Source organism: Dermochelys coriacea, chromosome 3, assembly GCF_009764565.3.
Source record: "Dermochelys coriacea isolate rDerCor1 chromosome 3, rDerCor1.pri.v4, whole genome shotgun sequence".
In the NCBI taxonomy this organism is placed as follows: domain Eukaryota; kingdom Metazoa; phylum Chordata; order Testudines; family Dermochelyidae; genus Dermochelys; species Dermochelys coriacea.
In genome coordinates, this window is record NC_050070.1 from 93,682,318 (window position 1) to 93,708,717 (window position 26,400).

At 40.9% G+C, this 26,400-nt stretch overlaps 1 long non-coding RNA gene across 2 annotated transcripts; it reads left to right on the top strand.

Moving 5' to 3' along the window:
• Positions 1-3,340: 3,340 nt before the first annotated feature.
• Positions 3,341-9,622, top strand: LOC119853448. 2 transcript variants are annotated; one of them, XR_005292071.2, is made up of 3 exons: positions 3,341-3,541; positions 4,929-5,024; positions 6,844-9,622. It is a non-coding gene; the product is annotated as an uncharacterized LOC119853448 (long non-coding RNA). The 2 variants fall into 2 exon arrangements; XR_005292072.2 differs by having other exon boundaries at positions 3,341-3,485.
• The last annotated feature ends 16,778 nt before the right edge of the window (positions 9,623-26,400 follow it).

The window sequence follows — 26,400 nt, forward strand, 5'->3', positions numbered from 1 at the left end:
TCTTCCCCACTGCCCCCCTTCACTGGTGGTTGCTACTATGCAAATTATCTCTCCCTGCTGCAATGTCCAATTGAATTGGGGCCATGCCTGGTTTGAGGTGTTGACCTCTTTCCTTGGTCTGGAGAAAACCTATTTATCAACTCCCCTGACACACCGGCTTTAAATCCTTTAAGTCACAGACTATAAAGCATGAAATTACTGAATATCCATAATTTCACATGAAGCATTGTTACATATATTTTACAATGATGGTATTAACCTGTGTGGTGGTAATTTTCAAATGTTACTTCAGAAGGCATATCTTGAAAAAAAAATATTGCAGTAGTGTGCAGGGTGCTTAAGGTCACAGGAGGAGGCATTGAGTCCTACCCTCAATGTTTATAACAGGCTTGACCCAAAGCATACTGAAGTCAGTTGGAGTCTTCCCATTGACTTCAATGGGCTTTGGATCAGGCCCAGTGTCTGTATTTGAGCTATTAAATAAAGACTTCCCTCCCAGATGACGGTCTTTGATTTTTCATTGACCTGTGTTCAGGTAACTTAAATATCAAAGGTATTATCTCCTATATAATGCCAGTATAGTGAGAATATTATAAAGTCTTATTCAAGTAAATACAGCATGAGGCAATAGAATGGTTCAAAGCCAATATTAAGTTACTAGAGTATTGTAAGTGAATGTAAGAAATGTTTTGCAATAGTTTTATATAGCAGACAGCATTGGAGTCATATAATCTGCCTTCTTTTGCTATCCTCAGGTTAGGTCAGTGCAGTGCAGTCAAATTTGTTTACTGCTCACTGTGTCAGATTTACAGTGCCTTATTGTGCCCTTTGTGGGGTCACTCTGAAAATTTGCTTTTAATAAAGATTAAATAGGCAACTGTTGCCTAGCCTAAAGCCACAAGCAGGGTTATCAGAACTGCTTTGGTCTCATACAATATCTAAGGAACATTTTAATAGATTTAAATGTTCAAGAGATGGCAAAACTAGATCTTGGCTCAAACTATAAAATGTGGATCCAGATTTCAAAAGCTCTAAAATTTGAATTGGTTTGACTCTGAGGTTTTGTTTTGCCCATTTTGAAGGGACATCTTGTAAAATTCAAATCCAGATTCATATTTTCAAGATGCACAAACTTTTGGGGGTTATATTTGAGGGGTTTGACTAAAAGCACGTCCTATGTTGAAATGTATTTCCTACCCTTCATTTCCTATAATGAACTTTAAGATCTGGGGATGCATAGGCACATAAGCTTTTAATTATGGCAGTTAATGGTCTTGTGGATCAAACTGAACCTGTGCTCTCTGCACTGTAGATAGACAATGAGACTGTGTTCTTCCACAAAGAAGGAGCTATTATTAGGCACACTTGTTTTCATCAGGATAAATTAAACCTGCTGAAGGCTTCCTTTTGAAAGGAAGAAAGGAAGGACATAAAGCTACTTAAATTAATCACAAGTCATCTTGTAGACTGAATGCCTCCTCCCAGGTTTGTTTGGACATTCCTGTTTTTGTGAACTGGTCCCTTGCTGTGCTGTAAAAGTGAGAATATTGATACTCAGCAACATTATGCTTTGTATTGATGACCTCATATATTCAAAGAAACTTTATGTTAGTACTGCTTCTGATTACACCTCTTTAAACATAGTTTATGGTGAAATTAATCCTGTCAACATGGCAGTGGGATGGCATTGTGAATTTTACCCTTGATCGGAAAAGCAAAGAGAATTTCTGATGCATGGCTCAGAGCCCTGTTTTAATTGTCCATTTGCCTCTCTTCAAACAGCCTTTGCTTCTTAACACTACAAGCAATCCATTCAACAGAGTTCAAAGAGTTAACAGGGGGCTACCAGGTCTTACAGTCTCGTGTACTTTCTGGAAGAGGGAAAGTGATGCTTATTTAATGGGATACTGGGTTAGTGTATGATTTAATCTCTCTTCACTGAACAACTGGGGGAAATAGTCATCAAATCATATTATATGCAGAAATCCATACTGTGATGTTTCTATTATAGTGTCAGACAGTAGATTTTACATCAGAGGCTGTAACAATATCTTCTCCACAGTATTGATTAACAAGCTGGCTAGGTTGGGCAATGTATCAATTGATCCCTGATGCCTGCAATTAAAATTGTCAGTACTTCAACACTGGTGCAAGCAGTTATGTGCCAGAAATGTAATCACTAACTTCACAGAGCCCATAGCCCAGCTATAGGCTCCGAGATATCTCTGACAACAGAAGTATAGAGACTGAGGCAAAAAAAATTCTAAAAAGGGACATTTGTTCCTTTTGGTGTTTCTGGAGCCTTCAAGAGAGACCCTCCTTTGCATACCAGAAATATTCATTTCTACCTGACTTGTCCTTTGTCCATGTCCCTTTATCCCCTTCCACTCCTGTCAGTGTAGTTACCCTTGCTTTGTGTTTTATCTGATATTATCACCTCATTACAGCTAAATAATCAGTTATATCTTTCTTGCTTCCTGCATCAAGTGTTTGAGCAGTAGAGATTAGAATCCTATTAGTCAGACAGACACCATGGTGATGGGCATAGTATAGATACTTGGGTAGTCAGATTATTGAAAAATATAAGCAAGAAGCATTGCAAGAGATTCAGATAGTAATTAAGTGTAAATATTAAATAGCAGAATTCAGGTGCAAAGTCTCAATATTTTCTTCCAAGGAAATGACTAAATGTTTAAAACAAATGTGCATGTTACCACAGCACACAGTAGAATTTTAGAAAACCAAAATCAACATAAGGGAATCTCTCCATGTAGTGCTCATTCAATTTACAAATTTGTACAAATTTATCCTGTTACTAAATCAGATTACCCACTTCATGGGCAACAAAAAACTGTATATTTATAAACTCATTCCATTAATAACAGCAGATTCAAAATAATCCCTTTGGCTGACATTAGTAAAAACTCTACTTTCATGGTTTGATACAATCTCTGCAGAAGCCCAAGGAGGGGAAGCATATCACAGTCAAGATGCGGTTTACAATATGTATTGAAACTGTATTGCGCTGCATTGAAACTAGTCTCCTCCATGCAAATTGAGAATTACAAGTGGAATTAATTTCTTGGGATAAGTGTAATATGAAGAATAGACAGATATATTATAGGCTTTTATTCTATCCCTGAATGGAATGATATCAAGCCATAACTACCAGTATTATCTGAATTAAAGTAACACCCTGTAATGGGTTTGTACAAAGCCTGACACTGGACAGGAAGGAGTTAAAAAGCAACTCTGACCTCAGGAGGCCAGGCCCTTCCACCAGTGCCAAGCATGCTCTGGCTGGAGACAGGGTTTAAAAAACAGCCAGACAGCTCAGTTAGGGGTTGGCACAGCAGGGAGCAGGACATGCTCTGAGAGCTCCAGGCTGAGCAAGACCTTAAGACCACACCAAGTTGGGAAACAGACAAGCTGCAGCTTCCAGGACCCTGTTCAGAGCAGGAAGCCCACAGGGATGGGATGCAGAGGTAAGTAGGAAGTGACCCAGGGAAGCTGACGTGAGGCTGTTGCAAGGCACTGCAGGGTAAGTGAAGCTGAACCAACTTCCCAGGGTCAGAACCTGATGGAGTAGGGTGGGCCAGGGTTCCCTTACACTGCCTCTAAACTGCACCCATTAGGTGGAACTGCTACCTTGGGCACTAACCACTAGGTGGGAGACACTGTTTCCTAATTACACACAAGTCCCTCGGTCCCTGCCCAGATGAGTCTAACCATACAGGTTGTCTGTATCATCTGTGACCAAAAGAGAATGTATCAAAACACTAATTCTGAATATACACATTTCTCAGTAATAATACAGTTTAGGTCATTTATGATGGTAAAACCTACATCCCATTGGTTTCCCCAGTAACAAATTTGGAGAAAGCATTGTATCTGGTGGGTATAATAATTAGGGCTCTGTGTCTGTCACCCAGAGCCTCTGTGACTTCTGCAGCAGCCACTGTAGCTGACTCCAGGGCTGCCCAAGCAGCTGGCCTCAGGACCACCCGAGCAGCGGCTGGTGTGGCTGGCCCTGGGGACTGCCTGAGCAGTCCAGTTCCCTCAGCCTCTCCTTGTAAAGTCATGTGCCCCAGTCCCCTAATCATTTTTGTTGCCCTCCACTGGACTCTCTCCAATTTGTCCACATCCTTTCTGTAGTGCAGGACTCAAAACCGGACACAATACTCCAGATGTGGTCTCATCAGTGCCAAATAAAAGGAATAATCACATCCCTTGATCTGTTGGCAATGCTCCTACTAATGCAGCCCAATATGCTGTTAGCCTTCTTGGCAACAAGGGCACATTGTTGACTCATATCCAGCTTCTCATCCACTGTATTCCCTAGGTCTTTTTCTGCAGAACTGCCACTTAGCCAGTCAGTCCCCAGCCTGGAGCAGTGAATGAAATTCTTCCATCCTAAGTGTAGAACTCTGCACTTGTCCTTGTTGAACCTCATAAGATTTCAGTTGATAGATCCCTTCTCACTATATGTGAGTCTGGCAGAGCTAGCTTTCTGTCATAGGCTATTTACATGGGTAGAGGGAACAGTGATCGAAATAAATTGGCAGCAAGACTGTTCAAGGGATCCATCAATCTCTCCTGCTGAAGCTGTTCCACTTTGGATAAATAATTAGTTATTGAAGGAGGGGGAATGGACCCTGAAGCCTGCACTCAGGTGCCTAAATCTGTGAGAGGTCAGGGCTTCGGGCCCCATCTTTTCCTCATCAAGTCAAATTGGCTAGTTTAGGTTGTATCTTGCCTAGTGTGGTGGCTATGGTGGGTCTCATCGTCAGGCACCTATCTCTACCCATGCATAATATAAGGAAGCTAATGCATAACTCAGATTTTGTGGAGTTCAGTGTTGTTCCAGTAATGTTCAGGCTTCCAAATCACTTCTCTCTCTCTCCCCCACCCTTTTCTACTCATGGCAGCTACCATGCTCAAAAGACAAAGAACACACCACTGAAGAGGGGAGAGGTGGTCCTGGCTGCACAGTTTTCCAGTCAGTAGATTTCTGGAAACATATGGTGAGACAAAACCTTTTTGGTTTTAAGTTCACTTATCCTATCCAATTAGCTTGTATTTTATCTTTTATTTCTTTTGTACCAAATCCTAACCTTTATGTCTCATCACTTGTAGTCACTTAAAATCTTTCTTTTCTTTCTTTAATTAATAAACTTGTTTTACTGTTTTATTTAACCAGTGTGTTTGGATTAAAATGTGTGGGGAAACCCCATTTGGGATAACAAAGTTTGTGCATTCTATTTTCCACTGATGAAATGATGGACTTTATTTGAGCTTGCATTGTTCAGCAAAATGCTGGGCAATACAAGACACACATTTCCGGAGGAAAGTCTGGGACTAGAAAATCTGCTGATGTTCTTCTGCAGTGTAATTCATGGTTGGCTAGCTAGTAACACTCAATACAATGTATCTGGGAACAAGTTACACGCTGAAGGCTGTGTGTTAACTGGCCAGGAGAGACTGTTCACCAGTAAAGCAATGTAAAAGGTACCTCAGGGTGGAGAACTGAGGAGACACAGCTATTCATCAGTCCAGATTGTACCCTGGGCATGACTCAGTAGGGTGATCTATAGGAAACCCAAGTTCAACTGTTGGTCCACTATAGATGCCTTGGGTGACTCAGGAAAAGTCCCTTAGGCACAGATTTTTAAAAATATTTAAGTGTTGCAGCACTCAGTGTTACAATACCTAACTGATTCAGGGCCTGAGTCTCATTTTTAAAAGTGATGTAGACACTTAGGAGCCTAAATCCCCTTTACTGTGAATGAGATATTAGCTCCTAAGTGCCTAAATTCCTTTTAAACATGAGACTCGGACTCTTGAATCAGTCAGGTGTTGCAATGCTGAGTGCGGTAATGTCTTAAATACCTTTACAATCTGGGCCTTAGTTTCTCTGTGCCTCAGTATCCCCTTCTGTGATAGCAACAATGAGAGTGCTAGTGGAGTCAAGTATCCAGGATGCTTTCGGTTTTAAAACACTGTCATCTACTCCTGCTCAGAGGAGGACACAGTGGTTAAGTACAGATGTAATTATTACCATCAATGGCTATTAGCCTGGATGAGCAAGGATGGTGTTCCTGGCTGCTGTTTGTCAGAAGCTGGGAATGAGCGACTGGGGATGGATCAGTTGATGGTTACCTGTTCTGTTCATTCCCTCTGGGGCACCTGGCACTGGCCACTGTCAGAAGACAGGATACAGGGCGAGGTGGACATTTGGTCTGAACCAGTATGGCCGTTCCTATGTTCATTTTTGCTACCACATTGGGGACTGAACCAAAGACCTCCCGCTCTAAAGGCATGAGCTGCTATAGCTTGACCTAGTGAGCCCCATAGTGCCTGAACTGTAAAAAACTGATATATTTTGTGGATTGGCCCAGAAGGGGACCTATAACATACCCAAAATATTGTGATAGCCATCTGCAGTTTTATCTACATTTACACTCCTATTGTTATTATAACTGGTGGAGCTTAACAAATGGGTGGAACAATATGAACACTTTTGCTAAGACAACCTAATATAGGTAAGGCCAAGCAACCATACCATATATATGTTATGTACCTCACTATTAGCAGTCTTTTTGGCTACATGCTAGAAACAGCCTTATGTTTGCCTAGTTTATATTCACATGAAAATGCTCTAGTGTCAGTAAAAGTATCATTTTAAAGCTAGTTTTATATCCACAGAGTGGCTTCAGACCCTATAAATATTAACCTCTAATAATGATTCAGAAATCTCCTTTAGGATTATTCACTTGTTCTTTACTATAGAAATAAAGGAGGTGCTTATGTTCTACTTATTCTATTTTTTCTTAATGGATCTAGATACATTTGATTGTACGCCTTGTGGCCCAGAGCCTACAAAAGAAGGGAGGTGACTGAGTTAGCTTTCCGCTGGCATCTGCTGTGGAGCAAGAGGAATCAACTGAGTGAGGCAGTACCTTATTTACATATGAACTGCTAATAGTTTGAGGACACTGGGGTATAATTTGACTAAATTTCAAACTTGGGGCCAATATTTTGGAAATCACCCTGGTGAAAACCAACTGGGCAAGGCCTAGAAAATGATTGGGTTCAAGTTCATCCTGGCTATGACTGGGGTTTGCTGAGGTTAAGTTGGAGGTCCTGAAGAAAGTCAAAAGAAGAAACAAAAAAATGTATGCTTTTGGTTTGCTGTACGGAGTATTTCTCTAGTTAGAATGGAGTCAGTGGAGGTTCCCTTATATCATGGTTCCCTTCTTAAAAGAGATGAGCTGAAGATAGTAGCTTCATCCTGAGAAGATGCTGGAGCAACTGATCTGGCCCCTAGCTGAGAACTACAGGGTGTAGGTGGAGCAGAGAAGCAATTGCAGACCACTGGTAGTATATTTAGATGAGAGTTACTAATCAGTCACAAGCAGAGAGAAGTGTCAGTCTGGCCCCTAACAGAGCTGAATGGGGATCCTCATTACTGAGGGCTGAGTATACGGACAGCAGATATTTCAGCTACAGAGGGAGCAGATCCAAGGGGGTTATCCTCTCCAGTCTCCATCTGCCTGAGTGCTCTGGTGAGGCCTCCCTGACCCAGCATCACACCTGAACGTTGCTGTAGTAGGTCATCAAGCAGCAGAAACCCGGAGCTTGCCTAGGCAGTTCAGACCCAGATTCTCCTTGGGACTAACTAACTGTGAGTGGGGAGGTGACAATGTTCCAGTAAGTATTCATAGGTTGGGACTGTGACTCATGTACGTTGAGATAATAGTGGCAGAAATTGTTTAGTTGTAAGGCTTGAACAAGTTTACCTGGTCATTTCCCTTTCCTCAGTAAAGTTTTCCTGTTTAAAAACCCTTTGGTCACTGTGCTTGCAAGTAGGGAATAAGTTGCCTATCAGTGACACTCCGAGTGATACTTATGTTCCCATGTTACTGGGTGGGAGCTCAAAGTGGAGTTATTTAAATTTTAGAAAAACCGTAGAAGGCAAGGACAGCCCTTAATTGCTGCCAATGTCACTGGCAGAAGGCTTACATTATTATAACAATTGTCTCAGAAAATATGGTTATTTGTAGAGTGATAGGCAAGAGGAACTATTTTTGTGGTCATAAAATGAATAGTCAACTCAGGTTTTTTATTCAATGTGTTCCTGTAAAGCTTAAAAGTTTGCAGCAAATACACAATCCCATGAGAAACAGCAGTCGGTAGCAGGTGCTAAGACTCCCCTTGATCATTTCTGGTTATTCTTTTTTATTTTGTTGTAATAGGGCAATAAAACAACATTTGCTTTATCTGAAGACCTTTGCCTCAAGACAGTTGAGAATAAGGCATTCCAAGTTCTGATGCTTCAAAGTATCTTTTTTCTAATTTTGTTTCACACACTGTAGCTTTCAGATTGAACAATTTATCTCAGTCAGGATTTAAGTGTTTGGAGTGCAGCGATAAAAGTAAGAACACTATGGGGCCTGATTTTCCCTTCAGTTCCACTGATGGTATGAATCGGGGTAATGCTGCTGAAGTTTGATGGAGTCACAACCATGTTACATTAGAGTAAGTGAGAGAAGAATGGTGCCTAACATTTCTTTCAAACATCAAAAGACCTGGCCCTGCTTGTGAAGTATGAGTTGTCACTGGGGAAGCCTACAGAACTGGCATCTGAGATAGTCAATAGAGTTGTTTATAAACATAAAACTTACCTTCATAACTTCTGTACTTCAGAAACTGAAATATCATGTGGATAAGTTTGCTTTTCAACTGTTCTCTCAGATAGCTGAGCTATATCTCCTTGCATTTCATTTTTGACTCAAGGGGCTTTGTTTCAAACACCTGCTGCTCCAACCTGGACTTCCTTTTTTGCATTCAGTTTTGCTTCTTTTGATATGTGAACATCTGGGAGAGATTTGTTTTTAAAATCTCGAGTCACTGGGCTGCTTAGGGGATATATTTGAAACCTTCTTTGTTCACTGTTGTTACACAGGGAAGATAATTTTAGTGTTGAAAAGAAACTACATACCTCAAATCTTTAATATTTAAAGTATATATTTATTGCAGTGTTAATACATTTACCTTAAAAATACCAGGTTTTTTAAAGCTGTTAACTTATTCAACAACAATTTGGTGCATTGATCCAAGGTCTTGTTTACTGCTGTGCAAAAATGATCTCATTTTTTCCATGTGGAAACTGAGTTTTTTGTAAATTTTCTCAAGGGCAAAATTTGGTCTAGTCTGTCCCTTCTCTCCCGTCTTACCAAATAGTATACAGCAAGCATTATAGTGAACTGCGAGGACACGAGGCAATGGTCTGTCTGTTTGGTGTGTGTGGAACAGTCTTGTGTGCATATTACAAAAATGTAATATACAAAAATGATGTAACCCTAATTAAAGTTCAATGATTGATGCAGTAAGAGTTATTTTTATTAACAATACCAGTTGTGGAACAATATAATTTTGATAAAATTTGCATGTTACTCATAATTGAGGATGGAATTTCTTTTTGGTGAGCTCAAATTCTTCTTCTAACTCAACATTTTGTGTAAGAAAAGGGAAAGTCTGTTATGAAGATGACCTACTTAACCACAAATAACATAACTTGGTTAAAAAAATTTTAAAAAAAACAACAAGCAGTCATAGGAACATGACAGTCTAATTTTAATGGTGGCAGCTCTGGTTGCAAGTCATGTTTCTCTACTACATTATGCTGGATTTACACCAGTATAACTCCATAAAATCAGTAGAGTTACTCTGGTATAAAACTAGTGTAAACCAGTGTAATGCAGTGGAGAATCAGCGCCCCACCCCAGTGGAGGTTAACATTAGGGATGCAATTCAGCCCACCTAAACCCTTGTTTAACTGAACAAATGAAGTCATTGGGACACTTTGTGCTTAAAGTTATCCATGTGCTTAAATGCTTCACTGCATCAGGGCAAGCTGATAAAACTCTATTTTAAGATGCAATGGTTTCAAATTAATGTGAGAGTAGTTCATTACTTTTCAGTCCTTAGGTCAATTTTTTTCCACTATAAACCTTGCATCTGATCACAAGAAGCATCTCATACGTGGTGGTTTGCTAGCAACAAATCTGACCATCTCTAAGCAATGTCATCAAGGTCACTGGTCCCTGACAGACTTAGGTATGTATTCACTGTATTTAGACACCTGTGGCTGTCCCATGCCAATTAATTCGGGTTCAGGGGGCTCGGGCTGCAGGGCGGTTCATTTGTGCTGTAAATGTTCCAGCTCAAGCTACAGTCTGAGCTCTGGGATCCTCCCACCTTGCAGGGTCCTAGAGCCTTGGTTCCAGTCCAAGCTGAGATGTCTACACTGCAATTAAACAGCCCTGCAGCCCGAGCCCCATCAGCCTGAGTTAGCTGGCATGGGCCAGCTGCAGGTTTTTAATAGCAGTGTAGACATATTCTAAGCGTGTCCATTCTGATTCTTGAAGCCTTTCCCCATAAATTCTGATTTCTTCAGTGAAACTGTTTATTCTCAATCAAATCTTTTATTTTACATACACTTCATAAGCAATAGCAGCTGGTGCTTACACATTAATAAATATTGTTTTCTCTTTATATTATTTATATATGCAGTTTTAATAAAGTGAGAGGAAAACTTAAACAGCCACACAGCTCACACAAATGAAGACAAAATGCACCATAGGAAAAAAACAGACTTTCTTTGTTAAACAGGTTTCAGAGTAGCAGCCGTGTTAGTCTGTATTCGCAAAAAGAAAAGGAGTACTTGTGGCACCTTAGAGACTAACAAATTTATAAGAGCATAAGCTTTCGTGAGCTACAGCTCACTTCATCCGATGCATCCGATGAAGTGAGCTGTAGCTCACGAAAGCTTATGCTCTAATAAATTTGTTAGTCTCTAAGGTGCCACAAGTACTCCTTTTCTTTTTGTTAAACAGCAGTATGATTATCTTGTACTCTACGATTTGAGTTAAATAAAAATATCTGAGATGGATATTTTGAATGGCTTCAGAGTGTTTTTTGAGAAAAAACATTTGACACTTATAATATTTTTATATATTAACAGTCATAAAAATAGTTTTGCTAGCCTAACTCAGTTTTCTATCAGTACCTAGTACTTTGTTGCTCATGATGACTTGGCCTGTAATTAGCCATTTCTCACAAAATCCAATACAGAAGATATAAAAAATGTAATTGCCTGAAGCTAAGAAAAAAATGGGAAAACAAAGAAAAAATTTATAGCTCTATTGCACACTTCACACAGATACAGATAGATAGTGAAAATACACATAGGGAAAAAAAGGACTTACTTGCGGCTAAAGTATGGCTCTGGGCATCAAGACAGCTTGGAATCTCTCTACTGTCTCACTCCTTTTTACACTGCATCAAGTTCAAGCTTCTTATCCTTATCATTAAGGCCCTCCAAACTCAGAATCTACTTATGTGATTTTGTATATCCTAGTGCAGTAACCATCAACATCTCCACTCCATTAATTATGCCAGCTTTGACTACATATTAGACCACTTCTTTCACACACATCAGGAATTCCACCCATGTCACTTCTTATGGTTGGAATAATTTCCCCAAGCTAATCCATAAATTACCCTCTCCTCCTTCAATTTTCCCTCACAATCTGCTACTTCTGTGAATTCTACAAAAAAAACCTGTCCCCTAATAATGTCTAAAGGGATTTCTAATACTTACTTAGGACTTGTCTAGATGGTATGGCAAAGAAAACTGGAGGGGTTCTGATTTTTAAAGAGAACGCAGCATGTTAGAATGAAGTGCCCTATGTAGACCTTGCTGACATGTTCTATCTTTTAGATGCACCTATTGGTCTAGGTCCAAGATGGGAGTTAAAAGCAGAAAGACAAGATTGCCCCATATTGTATTTGTCATGTTCTCTCACAATTTAGGTGGAGCCCTCTTGCTGGGGGAAATGCAGACACAGAGCCACAGATGACCCTATAACCTGTAGTTCCACTAAGTTTGTGTGTGTCCCCCAACACACACTCAGAGAATCATCAGCCTCTCATTTCCTCCCATTTAGCCTGCTCCTGCAAGTTTTCACATAACTTTGGCAAGCAAATAGAGCTCCAGCAATAATACTGGGAGCCATCTTATGTTCTTGTAAGAAAACACATTGCTCAGTTGTTGCAATTTGACCTTCACATTTACTTTTAAGATCTATTTTACTCCACATAATTGCTGGTCATATATCCTTGTGCCCCAGGGTATGGGGACAGTAGGATGACTGGGCTAGAAGGGAAGGAGTAGTAAAATAGAAGAAAATATAATGTATGACTTGTGTGTATCTAACTGACTAACAAGCCTATAATGAAGCAGGAAAAGAAGAATATGTATCTCAAACATTGCATCTAAGTGTCCAAATTACAGATCTTTTTGCAGTAAATGCAACATCAGAGCTATGTCATGCTGAGGCATCTTTATTTTAGATCACATGGTAACATGATACCATCCTTAGTCCATGGTTAGCATGTTGAAAATTTGTTGCCAAAAAGTGACCTGTATAAAGCGGGAGATCTTAGGCATTTTAGGTCATATGGCTTCGACTGAGCAAAGTGAATTGTCTGGCAATCCAAGCAGTGTGTATGTGTAGACATGATTATAGACAGAGGATGGAGATATAGAGTAAAATATTTAATTATAGTCCAGTAGTATTACCTTCCCTGTGGTCTGAAATTAAATACAATTCTCATACCCAGCCACTTGATAGTGCTGGGTAAGCTTTTGTCTGTCTCTTCAAATGTTTTCATTTCTTAGATAGTGATATTTTCAAGGATTATTAATGATAAAATCAGACAAAGTCTGTGTCAAGGTTCCTTCTCCACTCTGAACTCTAGGGTACAGATGTGGGGACCTGCATGAAAGACCCCCTAAGCTTATTCTTACCAGCTTAGGTTAAAAATTTCCCCAAGGGACAAACTTTGCCTTGTCCTTGAACTCTATGCTGTCACCACCAAGCGTGTTAAACAAAGAACAGGGAAAGAGCCCACTTGGAGACGTCTTCCCCCCAGAAATATTCCCTTAAGCCCTACACCCCCTTTCCTGGGGAAGCCTTGATAAAAATCCTCACCAATTTGCATAGGTGAACACAGACTCAAACCCTTGGATCTTAAGAACAATGAAAAAGCAATCAGGTTCTTAAAAGAAGAATTTTAATTAAAGAAAAGATAAAAGTATCACTTCTGTAAAATCACGATGGTAAATACCTTACAGGGTAATCAGATTCAAAACATAGTGAATCCCTCTAGGCAAAACCTTAAGTTACAAAAAGACACAAAAACAGGAATATACATTCCATTCAGCACAGCTATTTTACCAGTCATTAAACAAAAGGAAATCTAACGCATTTCTAGCTAGATTACTTACTAACTTAAGGAGTTATGAAAACATTCCTGATCTGTTCCCAGTAAAAGCATCACACAGACAAACAGACCCTTTGTTCCCCGCCCCTCCAGCTTTGAAAGTATCTTGTCTCCTCATTGGTCATTTTGGTCAGGTGCCAGTGAGGTTATCTTAGCTTCTTAACCCTTTACAGGGAAAGGGTTTTGCTCCTGACCAGGAGGGATTTTATAGTTCTGTATACAGAAAGGTCATTACCCTTCCCTTTATATTTATGACAGGCTGTTTCAGCCTCTTTATATTCATTTTATCATTTATTCATCCAGGGAAACAGATCTTCACCCATGTTTGTGTGGTTGCATTGCACCATTTAGTAGTGTAAATAAGTGTTGTACCGTCTGGCATGGCTCATGAGTGAGAATACCAGCCTCAGGGCAGACTGTTAAGAAGTAGGGCACAAACCCCAAACTGGTTGTGAGTTCTATAATTAGATTTCATCAACCCAGTAACAAGTGTGAACTGGGTTGATAAGTATTACCATGGAGTCACAGACGGTCCCTTTGGACATTCCAGTCTACCTTGCCATCCACTTACACCAAAAATCATAACAATATTCAGGTGACTGTCAGTGCCAAAGGACCAGTCACTTACTCCAGGTCAGTTGTATCTCAGACAAAAGACAACACCTGTAGCCACTCTTGTAATAAACCAAGGGACAGTTTATTAATTAGGAAAAACAAATAAAGAGTTATTTACAAGATTAAAGGAGCTAAACATACACACACAAATGAGATACTGTCTTGCATTTAAAAAGATAATATAAGCTTCTGTAATAAGCAGCTCTATATGTGTTTTGGGGCTGACCCATGCCAAGCATCATGGGGATCTCTTATTTATATTTAAGGATCTTTGACCCTCCGAGTCAAGACAGCATAAAAGACCTCAATCCCTTCTGGTTTGGTCAGGGATTTTTATCCCCTCTTCCTTAGAGACTAAGCTGATGGGACTAATGCTTCTGCCCCCATAACCTCTTCATGGGTGGGTGGGGGAAGCAATCAAAGTTTTTGTTCCACGATGGCTCATTTGGATTCAATAGTCCTCCCTGATGAGCAGGAGATAACAACACCTTCTGTAGGAATCCAGCATTTTGTATTAGGTAGATTTTTGTTTGTTTTAGCTTCAGAATAAACATTTTACACATATAGAGCAAACACTTAAGTGTTACCTTATAACATGGGATACAGATATTATAAGTAAGATTAATACATGCAGCATTCTACAAGCATTCCATAAAGTCTAAACACATATTGTATTTGCACATATTTGCAAATATAATCTATAGGTGTTATAAAGTGGTGGTAATATGAGAAGTGTTGGTTTTGTGTTCATCTTTTAATTTAAACTCATCTATATGAAAATTGCCATTTTCAAAAAATGATTTTTGCAAGCTTTAATTTTGTCTTCGACAAAAAGCACACGACTCTTAGGGCTCTCAGGTATCTCAAGAATCTTGGTGGATGAGTGATTAGAGAATTTATATGTGCTTAAAGAGCTAGATACAGTGATGGCCTTTCAAATCTTTCCCTTTTTGCATTTGCAAATATATAGGGCTACCTTGATGCCCTATAAGTAGAAATGAAAGTACTGGGGTAAAGATAAATAAATTACTTATAAAGGTCAAATGATAAAGATTTTAATTGTGCCTTCTGAAAATGCACACGGTGATCAATGATCCTATCACTTTGAATTAACTAAAACATTAATGTGGACATTTGTGTGTAAAGTGGAATTTTTATCAGGACTCCAGTTTCTCACTCCTTCCCATCAAGAGCCAGAGCCTGCACTTTTGAGGACTGTGGGAGCTTTGCCATTTACTTCAGTGGGCACAGGATCAGGCCTCAAATATACACACAATTTCTGGCTTACTACTAAGACTCAGTGTGTAGCTCTGGATGTCATAAGGTTATGTCACTCTTACCTATTATGCTGAGCCCGATTCAGAAACTCCAAGTAAGCTCATAACCAGCAAACTAAAAATAACTATTGTGAATGACTCTGGATGAAACTTGGTATGTGGAGTATCCTGTAGCTAGGATGAAAATGGCCTGGATCTTCTTTGATGGAATCTCCTTAAATTCAGCTGCCTCAACTATTATGCTGGAAATTGAAAACAGCAAGAAATTGATTTTTTTTATATAGCATGTTTAGTTCCCATCTTGTTCTAAATGTGCAGTTTTCCAGCATGTGTGACATGTAAATCCTTTTGCAAAGGAAACAGTTATTTGATTATGCTTTCCCTTTCATCCAATGAGCAGTTTTACTGATGATGCAATGAGAATAAAATTTCTGCTCTAATGACAATGACTAATTATTCAACATTAAAGCCAATAGATGCTGGTAGAATTTATAGAAAGATAGAATGTAGGGATGGAAGGGCCTCAAAAGGTTCCCTGTGCTGAGGTCAAGTACACCTAGACCATTCCTGACAGGTGTTTGTCTGAACTGTCCTTTAAAACTTCCAGTAACAGGATTCCACAACCTCCCTTGAAAGCCTATTCTAGTGCTTAACTATCCTTTTCCCCGCACACACTCTACTCTAGTGAATATCTAACCTAAATCTCCCTAGCTGCAGATTAAGTTGATTACTCCTTGTTCTCTGTTCAGTGAACACTGAGAACAATTGATCATTGTCCTCTTTATAATAGCTCTTAACGTATTTGAATACTATCAGATCTGCCCCCCCAGCTTTCTTTTCTCAAGTTGAAACATATCATTTTTCCCCCCTTTCCTCACAGATTTCCTAAACCTTTTATCATCTCTGTTGCTTTCTTCTGGACTCTCTCCAATTTCTCCACATCTTTCTGAAAATGTGGAGCCCAGAACAGCTGAGGTCTCAGCAGTGCTGAGTAGAGCCAGTCAGTTACCTCCCACAGCTTGCATGCAACATGCCTGTCAATGCACCCCAGAACGATATTAGCCTTTTTTGCAACTGCACATAGTTGGCTCCTATTCAATTTGTGATCCACTATAATCCCCATTTTTTTTAGCAGTACTACTGTTCCTTTGTTGTAGTTCTGCATTTTGATTTCCTAAGTGTAGTGCTTTGCACTTGTTTGTATTGAATTTCATTTTGTTGATTTCAGACCAATTTTCTAATTTGTCACGGTCATTTTGAATTCTGTCTTCCAAAGTGATTGCAACCCCTCCAGCTTGGTGTCATCTGCAAAGCATACTCTTCATTCCATTATCCAAGTCATTAATACAAATGGTGAATAGTACCAGACCCAGGAGAGACTCCTGAAGGACTCCATTAAATACTTCCTCCCAGTTTGACAGCAAAGCATTGATAACTACTCTTTGAGCATATGTTTTCAACCAGTTGTGCACTTGCCTTATAGTAATTTCCCTAGACCACTTTTCCCAAATTTGCTTATGAGAATGGTATGTGGGACTGTGCCAAAAGCCTTGCTAAAATCAAGATCTATCACATACAATGCTTCCTCCCTATTCACTAGGTCAGTAACTCTGTCAAAGAGGGAAATTAGGTTGGTTTGGCATGATTTTGTTCTTGACAAATGAATGTTGGTTATTCTTTAACTTTATTATCCTCTAGGTGCTTACAAATTGATTAATATTGCAGCAAGTGAAAAATACAGACCATTTTTATGTACAATAAGAATGTTATATGACAAAAAAAAGATAAAGCAAAGAAATTAAACAAAATAAACCTTAGCCAGAAGAATGCTTTCTAATCCAGGTTATTTTTTCAGTATAAGAGATCAAGTGTATCACACATAGACCACACACAAACTTTCACCAGTTTAATTAAGCCAGTGCAAACCACTGTGTAGACATTCTTAATTCTGTTTACATGGGGCATGTTTTAGTTTATCTTAAATTTGTTCCTGATTAAACTTAAATTAAGATTAAACTGTCAGTGTAAACCTAATTTAAATTGAACGTGTCCACACAGCCATTTGCACCAATTTAACTAAACTGGTTTAAAATTGCACCTTAAATTAAACTGGAATAACTCTGCATATAGACAAACCCTAAGTATTTGTCATGTTTATCATTTTTTTTAGATAATTCATTTTTTCCATTCCTAAATTTTAGTAAGCTTGTCTACTGTCTAGGGAGAAAGAGAGCTGAGTGAAAATCAAATTTTCATTTTGTAGAAAATGCCAATATTTGACCATGTGCTTTCCTCCTGAATTGGCATGAAAAGTTGAAATGTCAATATTTTTCACAGCATGACATTTAAAAAAATTATCTGGAAATTACAAAACACTTCATTTCAGCATTTTCAGTGGAAACATTGCCAAACTGAAACATCTGTTTGTTTTGTTGAAATGACCTGAAACAGTTCAACATGACCTGGGTCAGTTCAATGGTAAACACATTTCCCTAAGGTGCTACATTTTCAAGTAGATTATGTCTTCAAACTTCCTGTGGGAATCATGTATGTGGTATTTCAAGCTCAAGGAGGAAAGCAGCCAAATAGGGCACACTTTCTCTCCCTCCCAACAGATGCTGAGGCAATGGTCAGTTCACAGTCTTCCTTTGAGGCCAGTGAAGCTAGCAGATGCAGGATCCTGCTGATTTTGGGACCCTAAAAATGACCTGGCTAAAGTATATCTCAACTTCCTTTTTAAGATAAGAAATTCTCTATCTCTGTCCATTACGGAGATGGCCCCCAAAATATAAACCAATCACCAGGGTTAAAAATTTATTGCGGTGCTTTTCTTAAAATGCACTTATTATTCAGTCACCTCTATAGCTCCAAGGGCTGGTCCCTGAGGCCTGTGAAATCCATAGCCATGGGTCCCTCAGCCTTGAACTGGAGAAGCCACCTCAAACGGTGAAAAGATAAGGGGAGAGGATATTCAGTCCTTGGCCTTTTGTTGAGACTGCAAAAAAGGGTACCAGGAATCAAGGTTTCTCTGTTGCTGGTTTGTCCAGTCAGAACAAAAAAAATGATTTAATGATCTACATAAAGACCAGAATAATGGACTAGGTGGAAACCCCACCTGCCCCTGCTCTCCATATTCGTGCCTGACAAACTGAAATTAACTTTCTAAGATCCGGTTTGGCAGGCATCAACATCTTTGACATTGTGCTTGCTTAGAAACTGAGCTGAAATGCCATGAAAGCTGGCAGTGGGTTCTTGGCAAGATCCTTTCCAAATAAAAACTTTTTACTTTTATTTGTAGTGTGTTTATCATGCTTTAGATCAGTCCACATTAAAGTAAAGAAATCATGTTGTATTCTAGCAAAGAGGAGAATGGTGGCAGTTCAAAGCACTGTGAATGCCTGCCAGATGGTTCAAAACACATGTAAAACATGACACAATTAAAAAGCTGTCACTAGTTGATTTAATCTTAGAAACAATGAGAATGAGAAGACGGAGACTATTTTTTACTTGATATTGATACAGGAAAAATAGACCAAGTAATCAGCTCTGTCCGCTATTTACTGCTGTTTTCTCATATTTATAGCACTACAAATAATAATACTGTAATTGTTTTATTTAAACTACAGAGTGAATCATTCAACCCGTTTCAGCATAATTATTTCTATACTAAGTTCACAAACTCCAAACAAACTTGAGTTATACAAGAGGTGGCTATCTCATATGTTCTGTGCCTTGTTAGGTTTATTATATATTCTGCAGATGGTCGATCTGATTTCTGCAGCGCATCAACACAGAATTCTGCAACAAGCCGAACATTTCAGCAGCAGGCTGAAACTTAGCAAGGAGGAATTATTTTAAATTCATGACAGGTTTCAGAGTAGCAGCCGTGTTAGTCTGTATTCGCAAAAAGAAAAGGAGTACTTGTGGCACCTTAGAGACTAACAAATTTATTAGAGCATAAGCTTTCGTGAGCTACAGCTCACTTCATCGGATGCATTTGGTGGAAAAAACAGAGGGGAGATTGATATACACACACACAGAACATGAAACAATGGGTTTATCATACACACTGTAAGGAGAGTGATCACTTAAGATAAGCCATCACCAGCAGCGGGGGGGGGAAAGGAGGAAAACCTTTCATGGTGACAAGCAAGGTAGGCTATTTCCAGCAGTTAACAAGAATATCTGAGGAACAGTGGGGGGTGGGGTGGGGGGGGGGGGAAATAACATGGGGAAATAGTTTTACTTTGTGTAATGACTCATCCATTCCCAGTCTCTATTCAAGCCTAAGTTAATTGTATCCAGTTTGCAAATTAATTCCAATTCAGCAGTCTCTCGTTGGAGTCTGGTTTTGAAGCTTTTTTGTGGAAGGATAGCCACTCTTAGGTCTGTAATCGAGTGACCAGAGAGATTGAAGTGTTCTCCAACTGGTTTTTGAATGTTATAATTCTTGACGTCTGATTTGTGTCCATTCATTCTTTTACGTAGATACTGTCCAGTTTGGCCAATGTACATGGCAGAGGGGCATTGCTGGCACATGATGGCATATATCACATTGGTAGATGCACAGGTGAACGAGCCTCTGATAGTGTGGCTGATGTGATTAGGCCCTATGATGGTGTCCCCTGAATAGATATGTGGACAGAGTTGGCAACGGGCTTTGTTGCAAAGATAGGTTCCTGGGTTAATGGTTCTGTTGTGTGCTGTGTGGTTGCTGGTGAGTATTTGCTTCAGATTGGGGGGCTGTCTGTAAGCAAGTCTTCTCCTTTTGCCCCTCCACCCCCACGAACATGATACAGTTCTGTGGTGACCTAGAATCCTATTTTCCACGTCTCCGACTCAAGGAATATTTCCAACACACCTCTGACCAACATATTAACCCACAGAGACCTTCCTACCAACACTACAAAGAGGAGGATTCTGGGTGGACTCCTCCTGAAGATCGAAACAGGAGTCTGGACTTGTACATAGAGTGCTTCTGCCGACGTGCACAAGCTGAAATTGTGGAAAAGCAGCATCACTTGCCCCATAACCTCAGCCGTGCAGAACACAATGCCATCCACAGCCTCAGAAACAACTCTGACATCATAATCAAAAAGGCTGACAAAGGAGGTGCTGTCATCATCTTGAATAGGTCGGAGTATGAACAAGAGGCTACTAGGCAGCTCTCCAACAGCACTTTCTACAAGCCATTACCCTCTGATCCCACTGAGAGTTACCAAAAGAAACTACAGCATTTGCTCAAGAAACTCCCTGAAAAAGCACAAGAACAAATCCGCACAGACTCACCCCTAGAACCTCGACCTGGGGTAATCTATCTGCTACCCAAGATCCATAAACCTGGAAATCCTGGACGCCCCATCATCTCAGGCATTGGCACCCTGACAGCAGGATTGTCTGGCTATGTAGACTCCCTCCTCAGGCCCTACGTTACCAGCACTCCCAGCTATCTTCGAGACACCACTGACTTCCTGAGGAAACTACAATCCATTGGTGATCTTCCTAAAAACACCATCCTAGCCACTATGGATGTAGAAGCCCTCTACACCAACATTCCACACAAAGATGGACTACAAGCCGTCAGGAACAGTATCCCCGATAATGTCACGGCTAACCTGGTGGCTGAACTTTGTGACTTTGTCCTCACCCATAACTATTTCACATTTGGGGACAATGTATACCTTCAAATCAGTGGCACTGCGATGGTACCCGCATGGCCCCACAGTATGCCAACATTTTTATGGCTGACTTAGAACAACGCTTCCTCAGCTCTCGTCCCTTAATGCCCCTACTCTACTTGCGCTACACTGATGCCATCTTCATCATCTGGACCCATGGAAAAGAAGCCCTTGAGGAATTGCACCATGATTTCAACAATTTCCATCCCACCATCAACCTCAGCCGAGACCAGTCCACACAAGAGATCCACTTCCTGGACACTACGGTGCTAATAAGCGATGGTCACATAAATACCACCCTGTATCGGAAACCTACTGACCGCTATTCCTACCTACATGCCTCTAGTTTTCATCCAGATCACACCACACGATCCATTGTCTACAGCCAAGCTCTGCGATATAACCGCATTTGCTCCAACCCCTCAGACAGAGACAAACACCTACAAGATCTCTATCATGCATTCCTACAACTACAATACCCATCTGCTGAAGTGAAGAAACAGATTGACAGAGCCAGAAGAGTACCCAGAAGTCACCTACTACAGGACAGGCCCAACAAAGAAAAGAACAGAACGCCACTAGCCATCACCTTCAGCCCCCAACTAAAACCTCTCCAACGCATCCTCAAGGATCTACAACCTATCCTGAAGGACGACCCATCACTCTCACAGATCTTGGGAGACAGGCCAGTCCTTGCTTACAGACAGCCCCCCAATCTGAAGCAAATACTCACCAGCAACCACACACCATACAACAGAACCACTAACCCAGGAACCTATCCTTGCAACAAAACCCGTTGCCAACTCTGTCCACATATCTATTCAGGGGACACCATCATAGGGCCTAATCACATCAGCCACACTATCAGAGGCTCGTTCACCTGTGCATCTACCAATGTGATATATGCCATCATGTGCCAGCAATGCCCCTCTGCCATGTACATTGGTCAAACTGGACAGTCTCTACGTAAAAGAATGAATGGACACAAATCAGACGTCAAGAATTATAACATTCAAAAACCAGTTGGAGAACACTTCAATCTCTCTGGTCACTCGATTACAGACCTAAGAGTGGCTATCCTTCAACAAAAGAGTTTCAAAACCAGACTCCAAGGAGAGACTGCTGAATTGGAATTAATTTGCAAACTGGATACAATTAACTTAGGCTTGAGTCTCTTCCAGAGACTGGGAATGGATGAGTCATTACACAAAGTAAAACTATTTCCCCATGTTATTTCTCCCCCCCACCCCACCCCCCACTGTTCCTCAGATAGTCTTGTTAACTGCTGGAAATAGCCTACCTTGCTTGTCACCATGAAAGGTTTTCCTCCTTCCCCGCCCCCCCGCTGCTGGTGATGGCTTATCTTAAGTGATCACTCTCCTTACAGTGTGTATGATAAACCCATTGTTTCATGTTCTCTGTGTGTGTATATCAATCTCCTCTCTGTTTTTTCCACCAAATGCATCCGATGAAGTGAGCTGTAGCTCACGAAAGCTTATGCTCTAATAAATTTGTTAGTCTCTAAGGTGCCACAAGTACTCCTTTTCTTTTTAAATTCATGAAAATCCTTTTGTTAGTGATTCTCCCTCCATCCCATTTATGGTATGCTTTTGCAACAGTTGTAATCCCAGGAAGAATTAGTATTTGTACAACAATGCATGTTATCAGTTGTCATGCTAGGGGGGAGGTGGAGGGAGGGAAGCTGGGATGGAGAGAGGGGCTTGAATTGGGCTGTTGAGCAGACGGTTTGGAGATCACAACAAGATTTTCTGGCAGCTGAAAGGGAAGGGGGTTGACTGGGGGGGGGCATATTTCCTCTCGCCAGGAGGGATTTAAAGGTGGTTAGCCTTCCCTTTATATTTCTGACATGCCCCCCAAATCACAGATAGGATGAAATACTGGCTGTGATTTCTTCCTGGAGCTCTAGGATAAAACAGAGTTAATAAGACACATGCACCTCTAAATATACTACCCAGTGTATAAAGACTAACAATATTTTCCACATCTCAAGGGTGATTTTAACCAGTTGATTCTGGGAAATTTTCACAGGAGAGTGCATCAGCCACTTAGTTAGAAGCTCCTGAGATGTGTTGGATGTCGAAATCAAAATCTTGGAGAGTTAAACTCCACCGAATAAGTTTTTTGTTATTTCCCGTGGCGGTATGAAGCCACTGTAGCACAGCATGGTCCGTTTGCAGGTAGAAACGCCGTCCCCAAACGTATGGGTGTTGCTTTTCCAGAGCATAGACAATGGCGTAACATTCTTTTTCACTGGCTGACCAGTTGTTTTCCCTCTCAGACAGCTTCTTGCTGAGAAACACTACACGTTGGAATTCTTGATCTGATCCTTCCTGCATTAAAACTGCTCCCACACCACGCTCGGATGCATCTGTGGTTACTAGGAATGGTTTGTCAAAGTCTGGGGCCCTTAGTACAGGGTCAGACATGAGTGTCACTTTAAGCTGGTTAAAGGCCTTCTGACGCTCTTCGGTCCACTGAACGGCATTTGGCTGTTTCTTTTTGGTTAGGTCTATCAGTGGGGTGGCAATTTGGCTGTATTGCGGTACAAATCGCCTGTAATATCCGGCCAAGCCTAAGAAGAATTGGACCTGTTTCTTTGACTTTGGGACAGCCACTTTTGGATAGCATCCACTTTGGCCTGTAGGGGGTTGATAGTTCCTTGACCTACCTGGTGTCCAACATAAGTCACTCTGTTTGGGCCTATTTGACATATCTTAGCCTTTACAGTCAGTCCTGCCTCTCTTATTGCTCAAAGACTTTTTGTAGATGTTCCAGGTGTTCTGCCCAGGAATCCAAAAATATGGCCACATTGTCAAGGTAGGTGACGGCATATTCTCCTAATCCCACTAGGAGACCATCCACAAGTCTTTGGAAGGTGGCGGGTGCATTCCGCAGCCCGAAAGGGAGTACATTAAATTCATACAGCCCGACGTGTGGTGAAGGCTGACCTTTCCTTGGCGGATTCATCTAGCGGTACCTGCCAGTACCCCTTGGTTAAGTCCAAGATAGAGATGAACTGGGCCCGTCCCAGTTTCTTTAATAGTTTGTCTGTGTGTGGCATTGGATAGTTGTCTGGGTGAGTTACAGCATTTAGCTTACAGTAGTCCATGCAAAAACGTATCTCCCCGTCTGGTTTGGGAACTAGAACCACTGGAGATGCCCATGCACTGCCAGAGGGGCAGATTACCCCCATCTGTAACATATCCTGGATCTCCCATTCTATAGCAGTTTTAGCTTGAGGAGACACCCGGAAAGGTTGGACTTTAATTGAGTGAGAATTACCTGTGTCAATGGAGCGGTATGCCCGTTCAGTCAGTCCTGGGGTGGTTGAGAATGTCAGTGTGCAGCTAGTGCACAGCTCCTTGATCTGCTGTTGCTGCATATGCCCAAGGGTCATGGGGAGGTTCACCTGTTCCACGCCACCAGCACTTTTCCCTTAGTAGTAGACACCTTCAGTCCATTCAGCATCATCTCCTCCCTGGGCTGTAAACTGACAAACCTTTAATTCTCTGGAATAAAAGGGCTTTAGAGAATTAATATGGTACACCTTAGGCTTTCAGTTGGAGGTGGGGAATGCTATGAGATAATTAACTGTTCCCAGGCACTTCTGGACCAAGAATGGCCCTTCCCACAACGCTTCCATTTTATGGGCCTGGAGCACCTTTAAGACCATGACCTGGTCCCCTACTTGGAAGGAACGCTCTCTGGCATGTTTATCTTGCTCTTTTTGAGCATCCTGTAGGTTTTCTTTAGCAAAGGCTAAAGAGGTTCGGAGGGTGTTTTGTAGATTGGTTACAAAGTCCAGAATGTTAGTTCCTGGAGAAGGAATAAACCCCTCCCATTCTTGCTTCACCAACTGTAATGGCCCCTTAACCTCGCGGCCATATACAAGTTCAAATGGTGAAAACCCTAAACTGGGATGTGGTACAGCTCTGTAGGCAAAAAGCAACTGCTGCAACACTAGGTCCCAATCATTGGAGTGCTCATTTATGAATTTATGTATCATGGCCCCCAAACTCCCATTAAATTTCTCCACCAGGCCATTTGTTTGATGATGGTAAGGGCTGGCAACCAAATGATTCACCCCATGAGCTTCCCAAAGGCTTTCCATAGTTCCTGCCAGGAAATTAGTTCCTGCATCTGTGAGGATGTTGGAGGGCCATCCTACCCTGGCAAAAATGCCTGCTAGGGCTGTTTCCGTTGACTGTGTACAGGGTACAGATATGGGGACCTACATGAAAACCTCCTAAGCTTATTTTTACCAGCTTAGGTTAAAACTTCCCCAAGGTACAAATTATTTTACCTTTTGTCCCTGGACTTTATTGCTGCCACCACCAAGCATCTAACAAATATAACTGGAAAGTCTTTCCCCCCAAAAAATACCCCCAAACCGTACACCCCCTTTCCTGGGGAAGGCTTGGTAAAAATCCTCACCAATTTGCATAGGTGAACACAGACCCAAACCCTTGGCTCTGAAGAACAATGAAAAAGCAATCAAGTTCTTAAAGGAAGAATTTTAATTGAAGAAAAAGTAAAAGAATCACCTCTGTAAAATCAGGATGGTATATAAGTTACAGGGTAATCAGATTCAAAATGTAGAGAATCCCTCTAGGCGAAACCTTAAGTTACAAAAAGACACAAAAACAGGAATATACATTCCATTCAGCACAACTTATTTTATCAGCCATTTAAACAAAACAGAATCTAACCCATATCTAATTAGATTACTTACGAACTCTTTACAGGAGTTCTGACCTGCATTCCTGCTCTGGTTCTGGCAAAAACAACACACAGACAGAGAGAACCCTTTGTTCCCACCCCCCCGCTCCAGCTTTGAAAGTATCTTGTCTCCTCATTGGTCATTTTGGTCAGGTGCCAGCGAGGTTATCTTCTTAACCCTTTACAGGTGAAAGGGTTTTTCCTCTGGCCAGGAGGGATTTAAAGGTGGTTAGCCTTCCCTTTCTATTTATGACAGGGCATTTCTTACTTTCTGGCTAGCCTATCGCCCAGCCTTTCCCCCACATCCATAGGACACTGCTTACTCCTGGGAGGCCCCCATGACTTCTTCCCTGGCCACATGGTCAATTTGTCCAGTGTTGTCCAGTTTGACTAAGCAGGTTGTTCTTTATATTTGTCATTCTGCTGATGCTTTCTGGGCCAGGCAAAGTCAGTGGAATATCAGCCCCAGTGGTGTTTCCATGCATAGTGAGATCGGGGAGTTAGGCATGGAGTGAGAGGTAAAATACTGTCATGGATTAGAAATTAGCTAAGAGATAAAAAAAATAAATGATCAGTGTTCAATATGGAAAAAAATTTAATACTGTGATTCCAGTAGATCATAGATTCATAGATTCATAGATACTAAGGTCAGAAGGGACCATTCTGATCATCTAGTCCGACCTCCTGCACAGTGCAGGCCACAGAATCTCACCCACCCACTCCTATGAAAAATCTCACCC